At 44.1% G+C, this 25,126-nt stretch overlaps 2 protein-coding genes across 14 annotated transcripts in view; one reads left to right on the top strand and one right to left on the bottom strand.

Moving 5' to 3' along the window:
• Positions 1-12,488, bottom strand: part of SLX4IP (SLX4 interacting protein) — a 343,277-nt gene extending 330,789 nt beyond the window's left edge. For 2 of the 6 annotated variants that reach the window (XM_029593533.1, XM_029593535.1), the window contains exon 1: positions 12,240-12,373. The gene's annotated coding sequence lies outside the window, so the exon portion shown is untranslated. Of the gene's footprint in view, positions 1-12,239 lie in introns of all 6 variants that reach the window. The other 4 variants (XM_029593539.1, XM_029593538.1, XM_029593534.1 and 1 more) reach the window with 3 other exon arrangements.
• Positions 12,485-25,126, top strand: part of MKKS (McKusick-Kaufman syndrome) — an 85,182-nt gene continuing 72,540 nt past the window's right edge. For 4 of the 8 annotated variants that reach the window (XM_029593531.1, XM_029593530.1, XM_029593529.1 and 1 more), the window contains exons 1-3: positions 12,488-12,622; positions 13,127-13,392; positions 14,152-14,219. The gene's annotated coding sequence lies outside the window, so the exon portion shown is untranslated. Of the gene's footprint in view, positions 12,623-13,126; positions 13,393-14,151; positions 14,220-25,126 lie in introns of all 8 variants that reach the window. The other 4 variants (XM_029593532.1, XM_029593527.1, XM_029593526.1 and 1 more) reach the window with 3 other exon arrangements.

The following is a 25,126-nucleotide window of genomic DNA, read 5'->3' as shown; positions in this document are numbered from 1 at the left end:
CTCTACAGGTAAAGGCCCATTCTACAAGGGCCCAGGTAGTGTCCTGGGCAGAAACCAAGATGCTGTCACCCACCGAGATCTGTCGGGCGGTGACGATGTCCTCCATACATACCTTCTCGAGGTTCTACCGCCTGGATGTCCAGGCCCGAGAGGACACATCATTTGCAAGGGCAGTACTAAGTGGGCCATGGGCAGCCTCCCACCCGGTTCTGGAGTAGCTTTTGTACATCCCATTGGTCCTGAGTCCATTTGCTACATGCTAGGAAATGGAGAAATTACTTATCTGATAATTTTGTTTTCCTTAATGTAGGCAGATGGACTCGGCATCCCGCCCATGGCTGTCCCAAAATCCGGAAACCTTGGGTGAAAATCCCCGAGAGCAAGATAAGCACTGGTAAGCCAGGTATTACCCCTAGTTCAAGACACCCTAGTTACCAGGTGTCAGCGTTTTTCAATTGAGTGCACTGGCAGTCTCCAATTGGAAATCAGTTTAACCAGTCCTAGTTAATCAAGTTAGCCAAGTTAATCAAGTTATTAAAACACACACATATCCACAATTGCTTTTCGAAGAGAATACTGAAGAGCTAAGCTTCCTGCACGGGTATATGTAGGCTGAAGTCAGATTGAAATCTGAGCCGTCTCCCAACTGCTATCAGGAGTACACTATACCCATTGGTCCTGAGTCCATCTGTTACATACTAGGAAAATGTCTTTTTGCTTTGGCAGAAGAAAAACCAGAGACTCACATGGTGCAGCTGTGTGGGAACCCCTACACATGCTCAGAAAACATCTTTCTGAGCTCTGACAAGAGTACATTCTACATCAATGCCGTCCGATGAGGTCACCCCACTTTTGTGGCTGAAGTTTTTTCTTGCTTATCCATGGAGAAAATGAGCAGACATTTCTGCAGATTAGCTAAAGCTTATATGACCATGGCAGAAACGCAGATAAATAAACTACCAATCCAGCAGCTTTACAAGATGGGCCCACACACTGGATATGCTGGAATAGCCTCAGGCTGAAAAAGTGCATGAGTTTGTGATATGCTGAATTCCTCTTAATGGGTATTTTTGAAACCTCACAGTGCTATTCGGCTACTGGGTAGGCCATTTCCCTTCTCCTTTTTGCTTCCAAATTACTTGAATGAGCACTTCAGCATTACTGTCTTGAATATCTTGCATCTCAAGCCATTCTTGATGCATTCCAGTCTAGTCTTCGACCTCTACATTCAATTGAAACAGCCCTTGCCAAAGTCTCCAATGACCTGTTTATGACTAACGCTAAATGCCTTTCTTCAGACCTTATCCTTCTTTAACTATCTGCTGCTTTTGACACTGTTGTTCATCACATACTCCTTGATATTCTGTCCTCACTTGAATTCCAGGACTGTCCTGTCCTGGTTGTCTTTTACCTCTCCCATTGCATTTTTAGTGTTTCCTCTGGCAGATCCTCTTCTGCCATTCCGCTATCAACTGATGTGCCTCAGGTTTCTGTCCTTGGCCCACTCCTTTTCTCTCTATATACCAGTTCCCTTGCTGCTCTGATTTCTTCTTGTGATTTTCAATACCATTTTTGTGTGTATGACTCTGGATGGGAAAGAGGAAAAAGGGCAAGATTTCTTGTCTTTGGGGGTGAGTAGGACTATGGGTCTAATGGATCGCTGTATACAACGGCTAGCTGAGTTCTCCCATAGTGACTCAGGAGGGGATTCAGTTTCTGAGGCCTCTCTAAGTCCTGAAGTTGGTTCACCATCCATGCAACCGAATGTGTCTCTCACGAAGTTCTTCTAGTTGTTGAAGATTACTCCATTTCTAAGGCGGGGGTAACTGATGCTAAGCAGCGGTCTCAGGGTGGAATAATTGGGGTATGAATAGGTTCATCTAGAACAAATTAGAACTCCTTTGATGAATGATATATCTGGAGCAATAGTCAATATTCCTCCTCTTAAAGGACCTCACACTCTAAAAGTACCTAGTCCACTGGCCATCTCCCTTTCACCTGCTGCAAATGGGGATATAGAAGAGACTGAGAACATCACTCTCTGATGTGAGGAGCATGGTCTTGAGATTAGAGTGGACCTTATCTAATACTATTACACAATATGCAAATTTACTGACAGTGGCAAGTGACAATTAGGAGACCATAAAGGGGAGAATAGGGGATCTTGAGAAATCCAAGACCTTAATGGCCAACAAATCTGCAACTTTGCAAGACACAAAGGATAATTTGGTGATTTATAGACAACTAGAATCTCTTGCAAACAGTCAAAGAGTTAGTAATCTGCAACTGTTAAATTTTCCTATGGGACAAGGCTTCTATTGGCACAGGTGCTGTTCATAAAATACTTATGTGAGCATTTTTCAGAAGATAATATTCCTACTTTATCTAAGATATGTTTTAAAAGTTAAGGTTGTTGAAAAAGAAGCAGAGGGTGGCATGGATGTTAAATAGCCCAAATTTGTCACTTTTCAGAACAAGTATATTTTTACTGATCCGTCTCTTTGGAAACTTTTTTATTAGATAAAACTGTGCAGTCTTAGGTTAGTTTCTTATTTTTGAACTTCTATTGGGCATGATGAATCTTAGAAATAATCTCAGCTATTTGCAGGGTTTTCCCCCCTTTGGATGTTTTTCTTGAATTTCTTTTTCATGTTCTTTTTTTCACCCCATTATTTTCCTGATGATGAGGGCTATTATTTGATTTACTTTATTATTTATCTCATTATTTACTTCTTATTGTTCAAATAATTCTTGAAGTTGGAATTTATATTGTAATAAATGATTTAAACTTTAATAAACCATTTTAAAAAAAGAAAAAACTCAAGATGGCTCAGACAGGTGGAGGAGTTGGGGCTTGAGAGGGCAAAGTGATCAGGGGAGTAGGGAGAGCAAGTGGAAGGGACACTCACAGTGAATTTCTAGGGAAACTCTGCTCAAAATATTTAAAATTCTGCATCTTTAAGTAATAACTTTTTTCTATATGAATTTAAAATGTAATTACTTAAAGACTTATGAAATTGTGTTAGTTTGACCAATATAAAGTTTTCAGAATTTTAAGTTTTTGTACACAGAATTCCTCCAGGAGTACTCATTTTAGTTTAGACTATTACAATCTGCTCCTCACATCTCCCAGTGAGCCATCTCTCACCATTACAGTCTATCCTAAATTCAACTGTGTGACTTATCTTTCGCCAAAGTCACTATGCCCATATTACCTCTCTTTTTGAATGTACTGCATTGGCTCCCTATCCGTTCCTGCAGACAATTCAAGCTACTCTTGCTCATCTACTAGCGCCTTTATTCTGTAGCTTCTCACCACCTCTCCTCTCGTAACTCTCTCTACACCTGCACTCTGTTCATTAGACAAGTCACTCCTATCTATGCCTTTCGCCTCTACTGCCAATTCCAAACTTAGTTCCTTCCAACTGGCCGCACCATGTGCGTGGAACAGACTTCCTGAGCTGGTGTGTCATGCTCTCTCTCTCTCACTTTGTTTAAATCCTATATAAATAAATACACAAGTTTTGCCATACCGGATCAGCCCAAAGTCCATCAAGTCCAGTATTCTGTTTCCAACAGTGGCCAATCCAGGTCACAAATACCTGACAAAATCCCAAGGCAATCTGTCCTTTGAGGAACCTACTAGATTCTGTCCTATTTCAAACTTATCTACTTTAGGGAAATTAATAGAGAAAGTAGTGTATGAACAGTTGGCAGATATTTTTTTAAGAGATAATCAAATCCTCCACCCTTTTCAAGGAGGGTTCCGAAAATCGCATAGTACAGAAACATTGCTTTGTTCAGTAACACATTTTTTTGCTACATGAACTTGACTCAGGCTCAGCTGTACTTGCTATTTTTCTTGATGTAACTTCTGCATTTGACACTTATTTCTCAAAATTTTCTTAGATGGACTACAGCAGTTAGGTATTCAAGGTAATGTGCTTGCCTGGTTTTCTTCTTACTTAGATTCTTACTTAGAATCCCATTTTCAACAAGTTTGTTTTAAAGGCCTCTCTTCTAACTGGTATGAAATGCCCTCTGGAGTACCCTAAAGGTCGGGTTTTATCCACCATGTTTTTCAATATTTATACTTGCTTGTTATGCTTCTGTTAGACTCACTTGCTGTTGAACTCAGGATGTATGCTTATGATGTTGTTATTTTTTTCTTATTAAAAAGGGAATCTGTCAGCCACTTGTGTCCAAGCCCAAGAGGTTTTGAAAATGGTTAATCTTTGGATGTTTAAAAATCAATTGATGCTAAATTCCAGTAAAACCACGAGCCGCTGCACTTACCTCCAACACCACCACAACCTCAAAGGCCCCAGCCTCCAATTCGGCCCGAAAGCTGCCAGTACGCTGTCAACTCCCTCCTCACCAAGGCTCCATAGGCAGGTGTGCTTACACTTAAAGGGGCCTCAGCACCCTTTGATGACATCACAAGCTCCTGGTATAAAAGGCTCCCCAGAATGCTGCCTCGATGCCTCAGTAAGAGGTCCCCTAATGTGCCTTGTCAGTGCGGATTGCTTCCACTTACAGTGTTTTTGCCTTCTTCGACCAGCCTCATCTCATATCCTGCCTTCTCATCCAGTCTATTCTGTGTATCTTCATCTCTCCTTGGCCTAACTCTCTGGTTCTTGACCTCTTGCCTGGACCTAACCATATTTATCTACCACCCAGACCTGACCTCATACTTGGACCTGTCCACGACTGCCTGCAACCTGGACCTGACAATGGTAGCCTACTGCCTGGACCAGACCACCCTGGTCTGCCACTTGCCCCAACTTTGGCCTATCTCTGACTCCATTAGTCTGCTGCCTGCCCTGATCCCAATATGCCACTGGACTCTTACTATTGCCACTGCCCTAGGGACCTGCCAGCACCAGAACCCAAGGGCTCAACTTGCAGGGGAGGCGGCTGATATAGGTGAAGCTCCAGTCTGTCCTGCTACCGGGCGCATTCACCAGCTACCGGCGTAGGTCTCATAGATTCGCCTATGAGGCTGTGTCAACCACACTTCAGCATGAAGGACTCACACCCATGCCACCCTTCGCACAAAGGGAGGTGACAGTACTTTCTTGAAGTATGTCAGTGAAAGAAGGAAGGCCCAAGGTGGTATTGTAAGTCAGAGATAACGAGCAATGTGTCCAGAGAGATGAGGAAAATGCAAAAATGCTAAATACTTCTGTTTGCTTTTCACTGAAGAAAGGGTTGAAGGACCATAGAGTGTTTGCATGCAACTAGCAAAACTAAAAGTGGACAAAGCCATGGGGCTGGATGGTATGTACCCTAGGATACTAAGGGAGCCCAAAGAGCTTCTGGCAGGTCCTTTGAAGGCAAGAGGTCTTTGAAGACAAGAGTAGACTCTCAGGACCTGAGAAGGGCAGATGTAGTCCCACTTCATAAAAGAGGTAAGAGGGAAGAGACTGGAAACTATAGACCAGTTAGCCTTACCTCGGTGATAGGAAAATTGATGGATACTCTACTAAAAGAAAGGATAATGGTCTATCTAGTAGATTGCATGATCCGAGACAGTATGGCAGATCATATCAAACAAAACTGGAGAAATTACTTACCTGATAATTTTGTTTTCCTTAGTATAGACAGATGGACTCAGGACCAATGGGTATAGTATGCTCCTGATAGCAGTTGGAGATGGATCAGATTTCAATCTGAAGTCAGCCCTAGTACATATACCCCTGCAAGAAGCTCTGCTCTTCAGTATTCCCTTCGAAAAGCAATTGTGGATATATGTGTGACTTAATAACTTGATTAACTTGAACTGGTTGATGTGGTTATAGCTGGAGACTGCCAGTGCACTCAACCTAGAAATGCCGACACCCGATAGGGTATGGGTGTCCTAATCAGAAGGAAGCTTGGCTTATCCGTATTTGTCTTGCTCTCGGGGATTGTCACCAGAGGTTTCCGTGTTTGTCAGCAGCCGTGGGCGGGATGCTGAGTCCATCTGTCTACACTAAGGAAAACGAAATTATCAGGTAAGTAAATTCTCCATTTCCTAGCGTGTAGCAGATGGACTCAGGACCAATGGGATGCACAAAAGCTACTCACGAACCGGGTGGGAGGCTGCCCGTGGCCCACTTAGTACTGCCCTTGCGAATGCTGTGTCCTACCGAGCCTGAACATCCAGGCCTGCGGGGCCAGTCCTTTCGGAACAAACACAACAAAAGGGGAGCTGGCTCTGGTCCAGGCCCCAGCCGCACCCTGCAATGAAAATCAGCCGACCCATCCACAGGAAGAGGCCATAGGGGGCAGGCTTGCCCTATTCTACCAAAGATGGGTCGAGATAACGTCGGACAAGTGGGTCCTAACCATCATTCGAGAGGGATATTACCTGGACTTCCACAATATTCCTCCGGGCAAATTTGTGAAATCTCCCTTCCAAAAAGACGGCAGTGGAAACCACACTGACCAAATTGCTTGCCTTAAAGGCCATAACGCCGGTGCCCACGCAACAATAAAATACTGGGCACTATTCCATCTATTTTATCGTTCCCAAGAAAGAGGGCACATTCCAGCCCATCCTGGACCTCAAGTCTGTCAACTGCCACCTGAGGGTACCCCACTTCCGCATGGAAACCCTACGCTTGGTCATAAGGGCAACACAACTGAGAGGATTTCTGACATCCCTGGATCTGTCAGAAGCCTACCTGCACATCCCAGTCCATCACAAGCATCAGCGCTTTCTACGCTTCATGATCCTGGACCACCACTACCAGTTCCGGGCGCTACCCTTCAGGCTAGCCACAGCACCTCGAATGCTCACCAAAATCATGGTTCTAGCGGCGGTGACACTGAGGAAGGAAGGAATCCTCGTACACCCATATGTGGACGATTGGCTGATCAGGGCAAAATCCCCAGAGGAAAGTTATCAGGCGACCACCCGAGTCAAAACTTTACTGGAGTACCTTGGATGGGTGGTCAACACAAACAAGAGCTCTCTGCAGCCCTCCCAATCTCTAGAGTACCTGGGAGTCCAGTTCGACACCAGACAAGGCAAAGTCATTCTGACTCCTACAAGGAGAACAAAACTGACGAACCAATTGCGAAACCTGTCAAGCAGTCTTCGACCCTCCAAGTCCTCGGTCTCATGGCATCCACCCTGGAAGTGGTTCCATGGGCAAGAGCTCACATGTGACCCCTACAACGTTCCCTACTGTCACGGTGGAATCCAATGCCCCAGAACTATTCCGTTTGCCTCCAGCTCCTGGAGGAAGTTTGGACCCAGCTACAAAGGTGGCTACAAGAAGACCATCTGAGCAAGGGAGTAAGGCTATCCCCACCGACCTGGATCCTACTCACCACGGATGTGAGCCTATGAGGGTGGGGAGCCCACTGCCAGGAGCTGACCGCCCAGGGGCAATGGGTCAAGAAACAGTCTGGTTGGAACATCAACCGACTGGAAGCCTGGGCAGTCAGACTAGCCTGCCTACGGTTCAATCACAGACTCTGGGGTGAATCGGTCAGAGTCATGTCGGACAACGCCACAACAGTAGCCTACATCAACCGCCAGGGAGGAAATAGAGCCCCTAATGTAGTGGGTGGAAGCGAACCTACAAGAGATCTCAGCCGCCCACATTGTGGGAAAAGACAACGTCACTGCGGATTACCTCAGCAGAGAAAGTCTAGACCCAGGGGAATGGAAGCTGTCGGCCACAGCCTTCCAGTTGATAGTAAACCGCTGGGGAACACCAGCCATGGACCTCCTAGCAACCTGGTCCAACGCCCAAGTTCCCAACTTCTTCAGTCACAGACGGGAACCACATCCCAAGGGATTGATGCCCTCGTCCAAGCCTGGCCACAGAAATCTTGCTATACGCCTTCCCACCATGGCCACTATTGGGCGGGATCATCCGCAAGATAGACCACCACAGGGGACCAGTACTTCTAGTGGCCCCGGACTGGCCAAGAAGGCCGTGGTATGCAGACATGCGAAGACTACTGACAGGGAGCCCTCTCTCTCTACCTCCACACAGGGATCTGCTCCAACAAGGCCCGATGCTCCACGAAGACCCAACTCAATTCTCTCTTATGGTCTGGCCATTGAGAGGACACGCCTAAAGAAGAGCAGATACTCGGGGGGCAGTGATTGACACTCAGCTCCGAGCACGCAAGTTTTCCACATCCCTAACCTACATACGAATATGGAGAATATTTGAAGCCTGGTGTGAAGACCGCAACATCCTCCCGCGGAGTCAAAATTCCCACGATCCTGGAATTCCTACAGAACGGCTTACAGAAGGGGTTGTCTCTCAACTCCATCAAGGTGCAGGTGGCCGCGTTGGCCTGCTGCAGAGCCAAGGTGGAGGGCAGCAGCCTAGCCTCTCACCCGGACTTCTCCAGTTTCCTGAAAGGGGTCAAACAGATCCAACCACCCCTAAAGTGACCGGTACCTTTATGGAATCTCAATCTAGTCCTAGACTTCCTAGCGGGAACCTCCTTCAGACCCACCCGCAGTCTGGCCCTCCAACTAATAACATTGAAGACTGCATTTCTAGTGGCAGTCTGTTCAGCCCGTCGCATCTCCGAGCTTCAAGAACTGTCCTGTCGAGAACTATTCCTCGGGTTCAAACCAGGATCCATACAGCTACGCACAGTCCCCTCCTTCCTCCCAGAAGTGGTTAAACAAGTTATTAAGTCACACATACATCCACAATTGCTTTTCGAAGGGAATACTGAAGAGCAGAGCTTCCTGCAGGGGTATATGTTCTGGCCACTGTTGGAGACAGGATACCGGGCTTGATGGACCCTTGGTCTAATCCAGTATGGCATATTTTATGTTCTTATGTCTCAGGGATCAGTCCCGAGGCCAATTTTTCCCTATTTGCAAATGACACTAAGATCTGCAACAAAGTAGACACCTTTGAGGAAGTTCACAGAAAGAAGTGGGCAAATATTTGGCAGTTAAGATTCAATATTCCAAAAAACGTGGTAACCAGAATTTAAGTTGTTATCTAATATTCAGAAAAATGGACATTGAATATTTTCTATTTTATGAGTTGGATCTTCATACCTACCCGTGGATACACAGTATGACTTTTATTGATTTAAAAGGCTCACTTTGACAACAGTATAATTCTTCGTGAAGTCAGCGAAACAATGTGACAAGGCGATAGCTAAAGCCAGAAGAATGCTGGGCTGCATAGAGAGAGGAATATCGAGTAAGAAAAGGGAAGTGATTATCCCCCCTTGTACAGGTCCTTGGTGAGGCCTCACCTGGAGTACTGTGTTCAGACAGAGACAAGATGGAGGCGGTCCAGAGAAGGGAGACCAAAAAGATGGAAGGTCTTCATCAAATGACTTATGAGGAGAGATTGAAGAATCTAAATACGTACACCCTGGAGGAAAGGAGGAGCAGAGGTGATATGATACAGACTTTCAGATACTTGAAAGGTTTTAATGATCCAAAGACGACAAACCTTTTCCGTCGGAAAAAAAAATCAACAGAACCAGAGGTCAAGATTTGAAGCTCCAGGGAGGAAGACTCAGAACCAATGTCAGGAAGTATTTCTTCACGGAGAGGATGGTGGATGCCTGGAATGCCCTTCTGGAGGAAGTGGTGAAGACCAGAACTGTGAAGGACTTCAAAGGGGTGTGGGATAAACACTGTGGATCCATAAAGTCTAGAGGATGAGAATGAAGAGTGGGTGGCTCGCGGGAATGACGGCTACTACCTGGAAATAATACCCTTATTCAATAAACATACACACGGTTAATGCAACTACAGCATTGCTCTAAGACTCCAACATTGCTCTAAGCTTCAACGGCAAGAGGAAATGTGGAAAAAAGGATTTGCATTCACAAAAAAGCGGGGAGTAGCTTGCTTGTTACGGCGGTTACTACCCCAAACCAAATAAGCCAGATACTTCACTTTCAATGCATATCCAGCATAGCTCTCTGCTTCAACGGCAGGGGAGAAAGACCGATACGTCACGCATATCCAGCATAGTTCTCTGCTTCAATGGCAGGGGAGGAAGACCGATACTTCACGCAATATCCAGCATAGCTCTCTGCTTCAACGGCAGGGGGAATGAAGAAAAGTGGATCTATATACAGACAACAACCAACAAGGACTGAATTACATAGTCTGGGTAAACAAATAAGCATGGGTGTAGCTTGCTTATTGCGGCGGTTACTACCCCTAAATAATTAAGCTAGATATTTCACTTAGATGCAGTTCCAACACTGCTCTCTACATTAATGGTGGGGGTGGAAGGGAAATAGAACCAAAAGGTTACTAAGAGCCAAGAGAAACATAAGTATAAGAAAAAAAAAAGTGTGAAGCTTGCTGGGCAGACTGGATGGGCCGTTTGGTCTTCTTCTGCTGTCATTTCTATGTTTCTATAATTCATTTGGAGGGTCCCTGAAGCAGCAGGACGCGAAACATGATATCATGTCGGACTCTGGACTCTAATTAAGGGGGGGGGGGGGAAGTACCTCTACTTAATTTTTATTAAAACATTAAAAAGATTTTTTCATAAAAATTCAGAAATCCTTAAAAATTTGATGAATACGGATCGATGATTATAGGTGATCCCGAGTGGTGAAAATACTGAGTAAAATTCATACTCCGTATCCACGGGTAGGTATGAAGGTCCAACTCATAAAATACAAAATATTCAATGTGCATTTCTCTGAATATTAGATAACTTAAATTCTGGTTACAACGTTTTTCGGAATATATAATTGTTTTCATTGATAAAGGGATGATTCTGTGAATAGTTAAGATTTAATGCCATAAAGTTCATAGTCATGCACTGGTATGCGATAGGTGACTAAGAGCTGATGTGCACCGAGCAGGAGACACAAAATAAATAATAAAATGAAATTAAACTGTCAAATGCCTGGTGAATTACAAAAGATAGACAGACCAATTTCTCATCAAGAGGCTCTCAGTGGGGCCAATGTATTAAGCTGTGAATTAAAACAGTGCCCTAACTTTCAACACAGTAAAAATAATTTAACTCCTGATGTTAGGGTGCTTTGAAAAGGTTTTCCTATGAAGTTGTCATTACTGCACTGTGAAAATTGCACTGATTAGACTTGTAGAATTATTGAAGGTTGCTGACATGACAAAATATGCTGAAATGCTAAAATGTAGGTCAAAAGTCAAAAAGTATGTTGAGTTTAATTTTAAAGTTCGTTCCTGCCTTCTGGGCTCAATTTATAAGAAATCACATTACTTACAAGAATTCATTCCAGCTCAATATATATGAGATACAACTCTAATACCATCCTATTAAGAGGATGTTGAGTTAATGCCAAACAATTAGGAAAATGTTATGAAAACTAATAGCTAATTGGTGAGAAAATTAGATTTAATCTATTGTCAATGTTCTCTTAAACTACTTCTGAATTGCCTCTTCTGGAATACTCCAATAAAAAAATCTCTTTCTTAACCTGCCAGTATGAAGTGTTTATTTTGGTTAAACCACAACACTGATACATTGGGAATTTGAAAATACATACATTAAAAAATGTGTGGAGACATGATTAGCGCATGTACAATTTGATTTATGTGCATAAATATTTTCTTCACAGAAAACAAGTTTTATGCACACACATCATGTTCTGCATAGAGCAATGCACAACAACCCTGTTTTCTATGCATAAGTACAGAATACAGGACCCCTGCACATGAACTCCATTTTCAAACCCATAGACTAACATTAGTACCAGAAACTTTACTCCACCTCTGACCAGGAGTTAAATTTCCTGCCTTAAGAAAGCATGAGTGAAGCCTAGCATCTCTCTGCATTGGGGAGTAATAGCATAGGCCTTGATAAACATGGGATTTGAATGGGGGAGAACTAATCTATGCACACAGTTTTACTCAGTTAGGGCTAGTTCTAGGAAAAATAGCACTCTAAGTGAAAATTGTTAATGGCGCTCCATCATCTGTACCCACCCATAAAGTATTATTCTACAGGAGGACCTGGAGAATACTTCTTGCATTCTCTCCAAGTACTCTCCCCCCTTTCCTCATCTACCTTCCCTCTAGGCATTCTCTCCCTCCCACCAGGTATTATCTTCCCCTTTCCCAAACGCTCTTCCCTCCTGGCATGCTCTTCCCCATTTCTTCCCTCATTCCAGGTGCTCTCTCCAACTATCCTACAGGAATTCTCTCCCCCTTCTCATCCCTCCCAGCACTCTCTCTGGGGGAAGAAGACTTGGCAGCAGTTTTACAGGCTTCCTGTAATCCCTAGACCTCTCCTTCCTACCTCTTCCCGCTGGCGCAGGCAGATGGGACCCGTGGTTCTTCTCCTGCTCACCGAAGCCCAGCTAAGCTGCTTCTTCTCATTTGTGGTGCACGATCAATTTGTCCGAAAGTCGGCCATCTTACCGCTGTTCGCTGTGTTCCGCGCGCCTGCGCGCAAGCTGTGCTTCTGGCCACGGAAGCCGTCTCTCGGAGACTCTGCTTGTTTCGCCGCCTGGCTCCAGCTGCTGCAGTAATGGCGGGCTCGGGCCTGTGCCCGGAGCTGCAATCTTAGCCGTAGTAGAGGAAGGTCTTGGGACACATAGCGGTGACTGCAGCGTGGGGCCGATCTCTTTGGAAGGAGCGCGCAGGTCTTTGCTGGGACTGAACCTGTCCCCGCGCGATCCGGTGAGTGAAGCGCCTGGGCCGCGGGAGGGAAGAGCGGGAAAATGTTCCATGGGAGAGGGACTCTGTGGGGAAGGGCAAGCTGCAATTCCTCCGCACCGGGGGCGGGACGTCGGCTGATAGTTGTTTTCCCTCTCAATTAGCTCGGGTTTGGGGGGGGGGGTAGAATTTATTTATTTATTGATTCGCATGTGATCTGCTCATAGCTTTGGTCTATCGTTGTACATCACTGATTATGTGAAAATAACCCATTGGCAGCCCTTAGCGGGCACAGAGAGGATTAAAGGGTACTGTGGATGGCTGCGGCCAGTGTTGCCAACCTCGCTTATTTACCGCGAGATTGGGCTTCTTTTTGAAGTCATTCGCGTTTTTTTTTTCCCGACTCGCGGGTTGCTTTTAATTGGGCTTATTTTTTCTTTCGGTCGCGTTTTTTTTGGGCTTGTTGGGCGGGACCTGTGCGCTGAAGTCTGAATCATGTTACACTGATTGGCGGCTGCTACGATGAAGCCTGTGTCCTTAGCAGGCGCATCCTATCCCTATATTGCAGCAGTAAGAGCCAATCAGAGTGAGCAGACAGAGCTTTTAATGCACGCCACACCCGGTCCCGATGTGAGGAGAGCACGTTTTGTGGGCAGCGCAGCGCAGCAGACCCAGCCAGCTGAGCACAGCGTCCTCCATCCAGCACTGCATCGCACGTGGACGGGAAGGCCAGCAGCACGGCATTAGAGCTCAGAGCAGCAACATCAAAGGAATCAGACTGCAGCTACAGCCAGGTATCAGGAGGGGGGAATGATGATGTGGGGGCCAGAACTGTGCTCGATGGGGAGAGGGGAATGATGATGATGATGTGGGGGCCAGAAATGTGCTCGATGGGGAGAGGGGAATGATGATGTGGGGGCCAGAAATGTGCTCGATGGGGAGAGGGGAATGATGATGATGTGGGGGCCAGAACTGTGCTCGATGGGGAGAGGGGAATGATGATGATGATGTGGGGGCCAGAAATGTGCTCGATGGGGAGAGGGGAATGATGATGATGTGGGGGCCAGAAATGTGCTCGATGGGGAGAGGGGAATGATGATTATGTGGGGGCCAGAACTGTGCTCGATGGGGAGAGGGGAATGATGATTATGTGGGGGCCAGAAATGTGCTTGATGGGGAGAGGGGAATGATGATGATGTGGGGGCCAGAACTGTGCTCGATGGGGAGAGGGGAATGATGATGATGTGGGGGCCAGAACTGTGCTCGATGGGGAGAGGGGAATGATGATGATTATGTGGGGGCCAGAAATGTGCTTGATGGGGAGAGGGGAATGATGATGATGTGGGGGCCAGAAATGTGCTTGATGGGGAGAGGGGAATGATGATGATGTGGGGGCCAGAAATGTGCTCTATGGGGAGAGGGGAATGATGATGATGATGTGGGGGCCAGAAATGTGCTCAGAGGAGGGAAGGTGTGAGAGAGGCAGGTATTTTTTAATTTGTTCTACTCCACTTGATTTCATCTATTTTTTCCCTCATTTCTTCTCCCTGCAGCAGATCACCTTTACAAAAAAGATCCTTATTTTGGCAAAAAAAAGCTTGTCTATACCAGCTGACTACAGGTAAGAAATGTGACATGGAAACTTTCACTTTTAGCACTGCCTCTGAGTAACGCAGATGTTGAAAGAGTATTCTCTCAAGTAAATTTAATAAAGTCCAAGACAAGAAACCGTATGGCAAATGCAACTCTTTCGGCAATATTGCAAGTACGTTATGGCATGAGACGCCAGGGTATTTGCTGTACCAGCTTCGTGCCAGGTAGTAATATGCTGAAGCGATTCAATGAAAATATGTATCGTGACAATGCTGACCTTACAGACAATGAAGAACTGGCTGATATCAATTGTCACACTTGTTTTAGTTAACTGTGAGAGCTACAATTTATTACAATAAAGTCAGCCATTATGTGTGCATTACAAAAGTATTTCAAGTGTTCAATGTTATAAGAAATAAAAAAAAAGTTTCAACTTCACGTGTTTTGGGCTTGTTTTTTTTGGGAAAAGTGCTTGTTCTTTCATGAAAACCTGGCAACACTGGCTGCGGCAGACCCCCTGCCCAGCGGGGTAACAGTGGGGGCTGAGCGGAGGCTTGGTGTCCTTTCTCCGGGAGGGGGCCGAGCTGGTGGGTGTATCTGTCAGTAAAACCTTTCTGTCTAGCGCTTAGCTACCAAGGAACTGAGCTGTCTGAGGTTCTGCCTACCAGCTCTGAAAGCCCGGCCTCATTTTGGAGGTTTCTGAAGTAGATCCAGAATTGTAAACTTACATTTGTATGTTTTTGTTCAAGTGGTACTCGTGCATCTGTGATCTTTCATTCCCTCTGGGTTCAGTAGGGGTGTGATCGTGAGAGATACACTCTGTTCTTGACACTGGAGCCTTCAGTTGAACTTAAAAAAAATATAGAAAAATCCGGTTTCTGTCTCTAGTCATACTTCTGGGGAGCTTCCCGCTTTCTACTTTTTTTACCCCCCCCCTTTTTTTTTTTTTGTTGCTTTATGGATATACAACGCAAGCAGCAGCATAGTAATTAATCTCAGTAACTGTTGACACATTATTTAAGAGCAAACAAGTGCCTAAGATAGTCAGCTGAAGGTGGAAATTGGGCCAATAGTTTTATACAATCTAAAAGATATTCTGCATTTAGTCTTGTAGACTGAGTGGTTACAATATGTATGTCTGTATTGTGTGGTAAAGTGACATTTTTAAAGCAAAAACAGGAGAGAATGTAAATTAGTTGCAGTTAAAACAAGCAAAACATGAAATCATCTTACTGTTCCCAAATGTCTTTAAGATCATGAGAGGTCTTGAATGAGTAGATGTGACTCGGTTATTTACACTTTCGAATAATAGAAGGACTAGGGGGCATTCCATGAATTTAGCAAATAGCACATTTAAGACTAATGGGAGAAAATTATTTTTCACTCAATGCACAATAAAGCTCTGTAATTTGTTGCCAGAGGACGTGGTTAGTGTAGTTAGTGTAGATGGGTTCAAAAAAGGTTTGGATAAGTTCTTGGAGGAGAAGTCCATTAACGGCTATTAATCAAGTTACTTAGGGTATAGCCACTGCTATTAATTGCATCAGTAGCATGGGATCTTCTTAGTGTTTGGGTAATTGCCAGGTTCTTGTGGCCTGGTTTGGCCTCTGTTGGAAACAGGATGCTGGGCTTGATGGACCCTTGGTCTGACCCAGCATGGCAATTTCTTATGTTCTTATGTTCTTATGTCCTGGCTCAGGATTACTATGGACATTACTTTTCTTGCTCCAGTGCTTTTACTCCTCATTTACGGCCAATGCCCTGTTCTCTCCAAGTCAGCCTCCTTAAAGGCACCAGGACACATAGGCCAATGGCGTTAAACTACTTGTATTGGGAGTGAAGTTTTATGTATTCACTTTGGGGCTTATGCACTAAACATTTTCATCCATTTTGCATCCATGAGGAAATAAGCACACAGCATTTTGATTTTATACAATAGTTTACAAGCAGCTGGTGAGACCTCCTTCAGCCAGGTAGAGCTGTCAGTGCCCACTGCAAGATAGTCCCATCTCAGGACAGTCAAGAAACACAATGCAGGGTCCCCATGCAGCCAGCAAAACTCCCTGTACGGCTGAAAGACTGCAGCAGCATCTACACTCCTCATTTTGCTGCACTGCCACAGCCTTGATACCAGTGGCCCATCCACTTTGGGTTCAGGCTCACCCAATCAGGGCTACCCATCACCAGAAAGAGACCTGCTGCAGCAAGGCTATCGAGGGATCCCATCCCCATGGTTTTGTGTGTGTGTATGAGTGTGAGTGTAAGTGAGTGTGAATCTGAGTCATGAAGGGAGGTGAGAATGGAGCCTGTGTTGTGAAACAGAGAGAATGGGAGCCTGGGAGGGGCGAGTGAGAGAGAGGAAGGGAAGAAGACAGGAGGAGAGAGAGAAGAGATCCTGAAAAAGGAATTAGGAAGAGACAGACAAGGGGAAAGTGGGGAAAAAAAGAGACCAGAACCAAACAATTAGAAAAATACAAAGATCGGACAAAGGTAAAATAAAAATAATTATTTTGAGTTTTTAGCAATTGGAATATGCCATCTTTAGGAATGTGCATTTCCTATATTTTTGTATTTTGCTTTCTTTAGAGTTCCACTGTTCAGAGTTTATTTTCTCAGGCTTCTATTTCAGTTTTGTCTACATGTTGGTGTTTCTAATTTGTAGTTCTTTATTTCTGTATTAAGTAAGGGTCAATGTTCCGCATGTATGTGACTGAAGTTCAGTATTTCTGCTAGCGTGAAGTTTCTCTTTAAGGATAATGCAGCAATCCAGTTTGTTCTGTCACCCTAGTAGTTGGATTATTAATGTTCTAGAGAACATGGTATATTAACATGTCTGCTGTTTCATAAGGTTGCTATGATTTGAGTCTTGAGAGTTAGTGCTGTGTTTTTAAAGCATGGCAAGATTCTAATTTTTTTATTTTTTTTTTTTTTGCAGGGGGGTTTGTATTACGTCACAAAATATTTAGCAGTGCAGAGATTTTTTGCTGAGGTGATACCAAAATTTGAATAATTTTTTTTTTGTTGAGTTGCAATGTGAACTGTAAGGGAGATACCAAATGTTCTACCACTGTATGCACCAAAATATAAATTTTACCTTCTATAAATTCCGACCTCAGATGGATTCAGACTTTAAAAGATGGAGAACATGTAAGTCTCAGCAGAGAAAAGCAAGATAAGGAACTTTGACCAGCACAATAATGCTACCCGGCTTATCTGATCTGCTTGTTTGATTTAGGAGCTATAAGCTTCTTCCCTCAAATAATGAAGTAAGTTGAGACAAACAAGTCTGCCGAAAACAACTAATCCAAGAACTCCAAAAAACAACTTAATCTTTCCAGAAGAGAAAACAGCCTATCCAAGGACAGTTCATCAGACAAGGGCTTACACACACACACACACACCCCACCCCATGAGGGGGTCAGCAATCTGAATGAAGAGAATCACTGACATGGCAAAGCAACATTGGTCAAGAAGTGACCGGTCCTGGTCCAGAGTCACATGGAGAAAAGGAGACCAGCACTCTAACGTGAAGAAATGACCCCATCTGCCCACCACACGACTATGCATAAACTGTTTATATATGCATGTCTGGGGTGTTAAAAGAACAAAGGAGAGAAACAGAGAGGTCAAACAAGAAAAGACAGCAAACACATGATGCAGAGGCATCAACCCTGCTCCTCCCTTTGTTGAAGAGGTAGAGGATCAGAGGTGTCTAGTGAGAGCAGAGAAAGTCCTGCCTGATATCTGGCCACCTGTCATGAAGCCAGAGATGGTCCCAGAGCTGAAAGATGCCTGAGTCAGCCAGTACCAGGAGCAAGGAAACAACCTCTTTCCTTCAAGACAGTCCCAGAAATCTCAGCCAGAGACTGCTTTAGAGATAAACAGAAGAGAATCTCTAAAAATCGGGTGGGGCTAGCCAGCTAGTTACCTTTATTAATACTCTAAGCAAGCTATGGTTTCCAGCATGTTTCAAACCACTAATGATACAGATCTTTATTTAATATAAACCAATGCTAAATAGCAAGGTCTTCAGAGACATGTATATCGTCTTCTGAATGCTAAGCACACAAAGTCTGCCAAAATCTGATTCTGTAGATAAAACACATGGCCTTTTCTGTGCTGCTCAAACTGTACAGATATAGGAAGGAGGTAATTTTCTGAAGCACTGCCTACCCAATAGGTGTGGGGGAATAGGGAAATGAGGTGCACAGTATCAAACAAATTACAGAACCTCTCACACCACTTAAAGGGCTATGTTAATCCTGCTCAACACCCATTATTATTATGATTAGTGCTATTTTATTGTTGTTATGATATCTGCCCTTCTAAAAAGAGGATTCATGAAATATGTTGATATTTGTTTTATTACATGATTGACTGGATGTGATGTTTGTTATGCATTCTTTGCTTTTTACATGATATTCTTGTGTATTTATAAACTACAATATATATATTATATATATAATAAGTTAATATACCGTATTTTCCGGCGTATAAGACGACTGGGCGTATAAGACGACCCCCCCCTTTTTATACACATTTTTAAGAAAAAAAATAAATTTTACACTCAAACAGGAGCAACCCTATCTATGAAAGGGCAACACTACAAATACCGTATATCAGGCCCTAAAAACCAATATACCTCTTATTAGGAAAACAGAACTAGCAAGCAGCTAGAGATCCCCACACAGAAATAATTGTAAAACTATACTAATAAGCAAAATAAATGTTTCAAAACAGCTATGAACAGAATAACATCCAACAATTAAAAACTCATAAAAACTATTAAACATTCTCCAAACACCAATAAAATATTTCAAAAAAGCAGACACATCACATAATATTAAATAATTAAAATGGCAGTCAATCAAGAAAAATAAACTTAAAAAGCCACCTTTACTTACCCCCTCCAGCAGCTCTCCTATTCCTCTTCCTTAGGGCCCATGTCTCTCACACACACCCCATACCAGTCATGTCCCCATGACCAGTTTCTGTCTCTCACACACCATTCATTTCCCAAACAGTCTTTGACACACACACCAGACACCTTCCTGAACAGTTTCTCTCATGCCATACACAAACACAGGCTTCCCACTCCCGTGTTCTGCTTACCGTACATATACGGGCTTCTCACTCTCATAATCACTTTCTCTGTCTCTCACACACACACCAGTCTCTCTCTCATTTCCATGCTCGCTCTCCACGTGCACAGGCTTCTCACTCCCTGAATCACATTCTTTCTCTCACATTCACACACACCAGTCTCTCTCTCACACACAGTCACCTTATCAACCAGTCTCTCTCTCTCATGCACGCACACACACACAGCCCTCCCATGCTCTCTCTCACATAATCAGGCTTCTTACTCCCATGCTTTCTCACATACCCAGATTTCTCACTTCCATGCTTTTTCTCTCTCTCACACTCACATACACATCAGTCATCTCTCTGAGCAATCACTTTCATTGTCTCTCACACATACACACACATGAGCTCTCTGACCAGTTTCTCTCAATCACACACATGCTCTCAATCAAATGCATTCTCTCACTTACACACAGGCTGGCTGCTTCTCTCTCTCTCACTTCCTCTCCCCCCCAGCACAAATGGTAGCTGCTGCAGCCTCCTCCTGCAGCCCCCGTGTAACCGTCTCTAAAAGTCAGTAAGAAGGTCCGGACAACTGATCCGCAAAGATAGACTTTTATTGCCAGCAAGATGCAGCTAAGACAAAGGCTCAGTACAACTGCATGCCACGCCCCCTTAGGAGCAACCCTTTATACACTTTACAGTTCTTATCTTTCACACATGTGTTCAATTGTTATGCTGAACAAGCATTTTCTAGCGTGGTTCCAGGTAGGCGTAGCTGATAATCAGGCTATTGATTCGTCATTTAATTGACGTGTTAGACATTTTACAGCGGCGATCGTATTAATACAATACAAATTATTATTACAAAATGGAGTCACGCTCCATTAAACGTCAGTACGTTATTGCGTCATTGCGTAATGCGTGCCGTTGCGTTCCACACATTAGTATATTAAAGATGGCTGTGCGTTTCACTGCTGGCGGTGTTAATCAGAAACGGTCAGGTGTTGCTTGTAATCGATAGGTCAGGAAATTGAACTCCTTCATTCCCCCCTTTGATACTTCGAAGAAGTATCACCTTCATCTGCAAAGAAGTTAAAAAAAAATGAAAAGAATTAATACAAGGGTTATGCAATGGGGCCCTAACATGTGACTGGGTCGGTGGTATCTTCACGGGTTTGAGACGAGTGGTCCCTATGGGTTCCACCCCCCTTTGTAGCCCGACTTACCCCAGCACATAATGGCCCATTCAAGTTAGTATCATGGATGAGATCAAAAATTAGTATCAAAATAGTCGTTGTCTGAATCAGAGGAAGGGGAATTGGAAACTGAGGAGTACTTGTTCATCATCATGATTTGAGCGGCAGCTCGACGATCAGCAATAGACTCAATCATGGAACGTAAATTCTTGCAAATAAGAGGGAGACATAAAGGAAAGCATAGGCAAGTTAATAGGAAGAACATTAAAAAGAGGAAAAGTTCTTTCAACCCAGGAATGGAGGTCAGCCAGGTGGGCAAAGAGGCTGTCCAGTCAAAAATTCCAGTCCAAGTTTGTACAGGAACATGGGCAAGTCGTACCATTCGATCAGTAATTTCTTCAATGACTTTGCTTTTATCATCGATCTGTAAACAACAATTAGAGAGGTTAAACTTTCCACACACACCACCTTCCTGGGCTAGGAGGTAGTCCAAGGCTAATCGATTTTGGTAAACAGCAGTTATAAGTTTAGTATTCTGTTTGGCAAGGATAGTGAGAGCTAATGCCGAATCATTGGTTAGAAGCTCTAGCACCGCTTGAAGACGAATAATGCGGTTGAGCATATAAATAGGGGTGCGATATCCATAAGACCCGTCCTCAGCCCACGTTGCAGGACCATAATATTGTACGATATGCTCAGGTGGCCATTCTTGATCCGTCCAATCCCCAATAGAAACTGGGTTTCGCCGACGACGTTGGTGTGGTCTCATGGGGCTGTATATTGGAACTCCCAGTGTTTCACCTGCAGTTACAGGTAAGAGGAAGAAGCTGGGTCGTATTGTTGCAAGGAAACAGGTGCCATACCAGCCTTTGGGTAATTGTTCATAAGCTCGTCTTCCGCAAACAAAATAATAACCATCAGGTGCGATGAATGAAGTAGAAAGTTTTCCTGCGTTCGTCCATGTTTGGTTTAGGGTGGGTTCTTTCCAAAAGATAGCAGGGATGGAAATATTTTCTGTTTGCCACCATGTGTTTGAGGTAGAATTGACTGTAAGGACTCCAGTACATGGGGAGTTCCCAATGGATACAGTGTACATCTTGGAATGTTGTCGGGAAATACATTGTCTACCAATGACATCCGTTTGAAGAGCCCATTCATATGGAGTAGTCTTTCGTTTATATGTGATAGAGGTATTTAATACATTAAGATCTGATTGGAAGATCTCCTTTGCTTCCCAGGGCCATTGTTCTCCGGTATTTGTACCTCCGCAAACGAAACAATTTTTGACTTCGAGGGATAGAGCGATATTTTCAGCCAGATTGATGAACATATTTTTAGCTTGAAGTGAAATGATATGTTTCCGCAATTCTTCAGTCAAATGGGATACTTCATCAAAGAAAGATTGGTAACCAACCACAGTGGAGTGGTGAACGATTGGACGAGGCTTGTCCTGTCTCTGGGTGATCGTGATGTATGTCATTGGATCTGTTCCGGTTCCATCGATACCGAATCCCCAAGTGTCCTGCCATGGGGATCCTTCACTTCGAAGAGGCCATTGTAGAGACACCACATTTCCATGTAGTTTTAATAATCTGCCGATGCCGTGGTAGCCTCCTCCAGTATAGTCGCATACTAGAGCCTAGCCGGAGAAGGTGAGGTCTCCAGCACAGGGGAACCAGCTGGAAGGATTAGCCACTCGGTTGTAAGGACAGAGGTATTTATGATTGTAAGTATAAGATTGTATCCAAGACTGTGATCCGCAGTGGATGGCAAGTGGGTGTTTACCAATGGCATCGCAAGCGTCGAAGGTGAGGGTGACAGTAGAGAATACCTTTTCCATCAGGTATAATACTGGAGGTGTAGCTCTTTGGTAAGCCTGCAGTAAGGGTGATATTGTAGTATTTGGGAGTTGTTGGTGAGTGGCAGATGACTTGATTATTATTGAGACATCGATGGAAAGATTGATATCCTTGAGTAGTATTTAATGCACAAGCAGGTTGTGCGGCACAGGAAGACGGTGGTTGAGACTGATGTATGATAGTAGACACGAGTTGGAATCCTTCTGCTGTCGTTGTGCGTATTTGTTTAATGCATTCAGTACAGTTTTTGCTTAGAGGAAGCTTGATAGTGAAAGTTGATATACAAGGGATTAACAGTAAGAAGAGTCTAGCCCTCTGTCCGATGAGCAATTTAGATAGATCCATGTATTGTTAGCCTGTAAAGAAGGAAAGAAATGGATGCATTAGTATTTTCAATAAGTATCATGTGTCGGTTGTTCAGTGGCAATTTATTGCTTATTTCGAGTGAATCTAAGCTTGTTGTCCCCAATCGTAGAGACCTGCCAATTGGATGAAGCAGGTTTGAGGCGGGTCCAATGGATCCATGTCGGACAGCCTGAAACTTTTACAGCTGTGGGGGTAGTCAATAGTACTGTGTATGGTCCTTTCCATCGTGGTTTAAGGAAGTCGGATTCATCCCAGTCTTTTATCCATACAGAGTTTCCAATTTGAAATGGATGAGTTGGAGTGAGCAGGACTAGTGGTTCAATTTCACAGGAGTAATTCTGGAGGGCGGTAACAGTCTCGTGTAGTCTTTTGAGCTGATTACTAAGTGAGAGTTCTCCTTGTACTTGCAATGATTCAGGAAAAGATGGAAGCGGTGGAGGTCTTGCATACATCATTTCATACGGTGTTAGACCAGACTGTTTTGGACTGCATCGAACATGTAATAAAGCCAATGGTAGGATGTCTGGCCATTTGGATTTTGTTTCTTGGCATAGCTTAGCCATTTGATTTTTCAATGTCCTGTTAGCACGTTCAACGGCTCCACTGCTTTGTGGTCTCCAAGCACAGTGCAGATGCCATTTGATTCCCAGAATTTTGCTCAATTGTTGAATTACTTCACTGGCAAAGGCGGGTCCGTTGTCCGAATTTATTTGTCTGGGTAACCCATATCTTGGCAAGATTTGATGAAGGAGCAAGGACACTACTTCTTTAGCTGTTTCAGTTCGCGTAGGTACGGCTTCAACCCATCCAGTGTAAGTACAGATTGCTACTAGCATTGCTTTGTATCCTTTGGAGGGAGTCATGTGGGTAAAGTCAATTTGGCAAACTTGAAATGGGGTAGTTCCCCGTAGGATGTGTCCAGGGGCTGGACCAGGTCCGTTACGAGGATTATTTCTTGCACATGTGACACATTGATTAATTGCGTGTTTAGCTAGCTGAGTGATTTTGTTAATGTAATAAGTCTTTCCCAATAGTTTAGCCAATGAATCTCGACCAAGATGGGTACTATTGTGACCTTCTTTGACAATAGTCCAGGCTAAGGATTCGGGTATCCATATTCTTCCATCCTGGATAACCCACCAACCATTCTGCTTTTGAAATTGCTCATTTTGTGCCCAGTCGTTTTCTTCTGCCGAGTAAACAGGGATATCATTTGGGAATTGTAAGAGTGGGCAAGCTGTAACAGTCATTTGTGCTGAGCATTCGCGGGCCGCTTCTTTCGCTATTTTGTCTGCCCATCGATTTCCTTTTGCGATGGGATCTGATTTTCCAGTGTGTGCTTTGCAGTGCATAACAGCTACTTTCCACGGTGCCCAAACTGCGTTTAGCAAGTCATGTATTTCAGGTGCATTGGTCAGCTGTTTCCCTTCAGCTGTCAGAAACCCTCGTTCCTTGTACAAGGCTCCATGCACTTGGATAGTGAGGAAAGCATATTTAGAGTCAGTGTAGATATTTACGATAGTACCTTCTGCCAACAGTAAGGCTCGAGTAAGAGCAATTAATTCAGCTTTCTGTGCCGACGTTCCTGGAGGAAGAGGTTCAGCTTCGATGATGTCGTCTTCAGATACCACAGCATAACCAGCGACCCGAATTCCATCTATGACCTGGCTACTTCCGTCAGTGAACAAAGTCCAAGCTCCCTGCCAGGTTTGGTCTCGTAGATCGGGTCGACTAGAATGTACTGTAGCCATAACTTCCTCACAATTATGAGTAACTGGATTAGGAGCAGGCAGTAAGGTTGCAGGATTCAGATTTTTACTGTCTTGTATTTGGATTTCAGGAGTCTCACATAACAAGGCTTGATACTTAACAAGATGAGAATTAGTCATCCATTTTGGTCCATGAGTCTCCAGGAGCCCCTGGAGAGTATGAGGGGTTGTTACTTGCAAGGTTTGTCCAAAGGTTAGTTTAACTGCTTCCGGTATTAATATACATGCGGCTGCGATGCTTCGGAGGCATCCTGGCCATCCTTTTGCGACATTGTCCATTCCTTTTGACAGATATGCAACAGGTCGTTCCCAGGATCCTAACGTTTGAGTCAATACCCCAATGGCCATTCCTTTTTTCTCATCGACAAACAGATGAAATGGTTTCATTACATCAGGCAATCCTAGAGCAGGAGACTCTATCAAAGCGTCTTTTAGCTGGTGCAGTCTTGCTAATTCCTGTTTTTCCCATTGGAAAGGTTGAGACTCTGTTTCTGCACCCCGCAACTTGTCGTACAGGGGTTGGGCAATAACTGCATAGTTGGCAATCCACAATCTACAATATCCTGCAGCTCCAAGGAACGCTCGGAGTTCCTTCTTACAAGTGGGTACAGGTTGATCTCTTATAGAACTTGTACGAGAGATTCCAAGACGACGAGT

This window comes from Rhinatrema bivittatum, chromosome 3 (assembly GCF_901001135.1).
Source record: "Rhinatrema bivittatum chromosome 3, aRhiBiv1.1, whole genome shotgun sequence".
NCBI classification, from domain to species: domain Eukaryota; kingdom Metazoa; phylum Chordata; class Amphibia; order Gymnophiona; family Rhinatrematidae; genus Rhinatrema; species Rhinatrema bivittatum.
The sequence above is the reverse complement of the archived record's forward strand: the minus strand, read 5'-3'. Positions and strand labels throughout refer to the sequence as shown.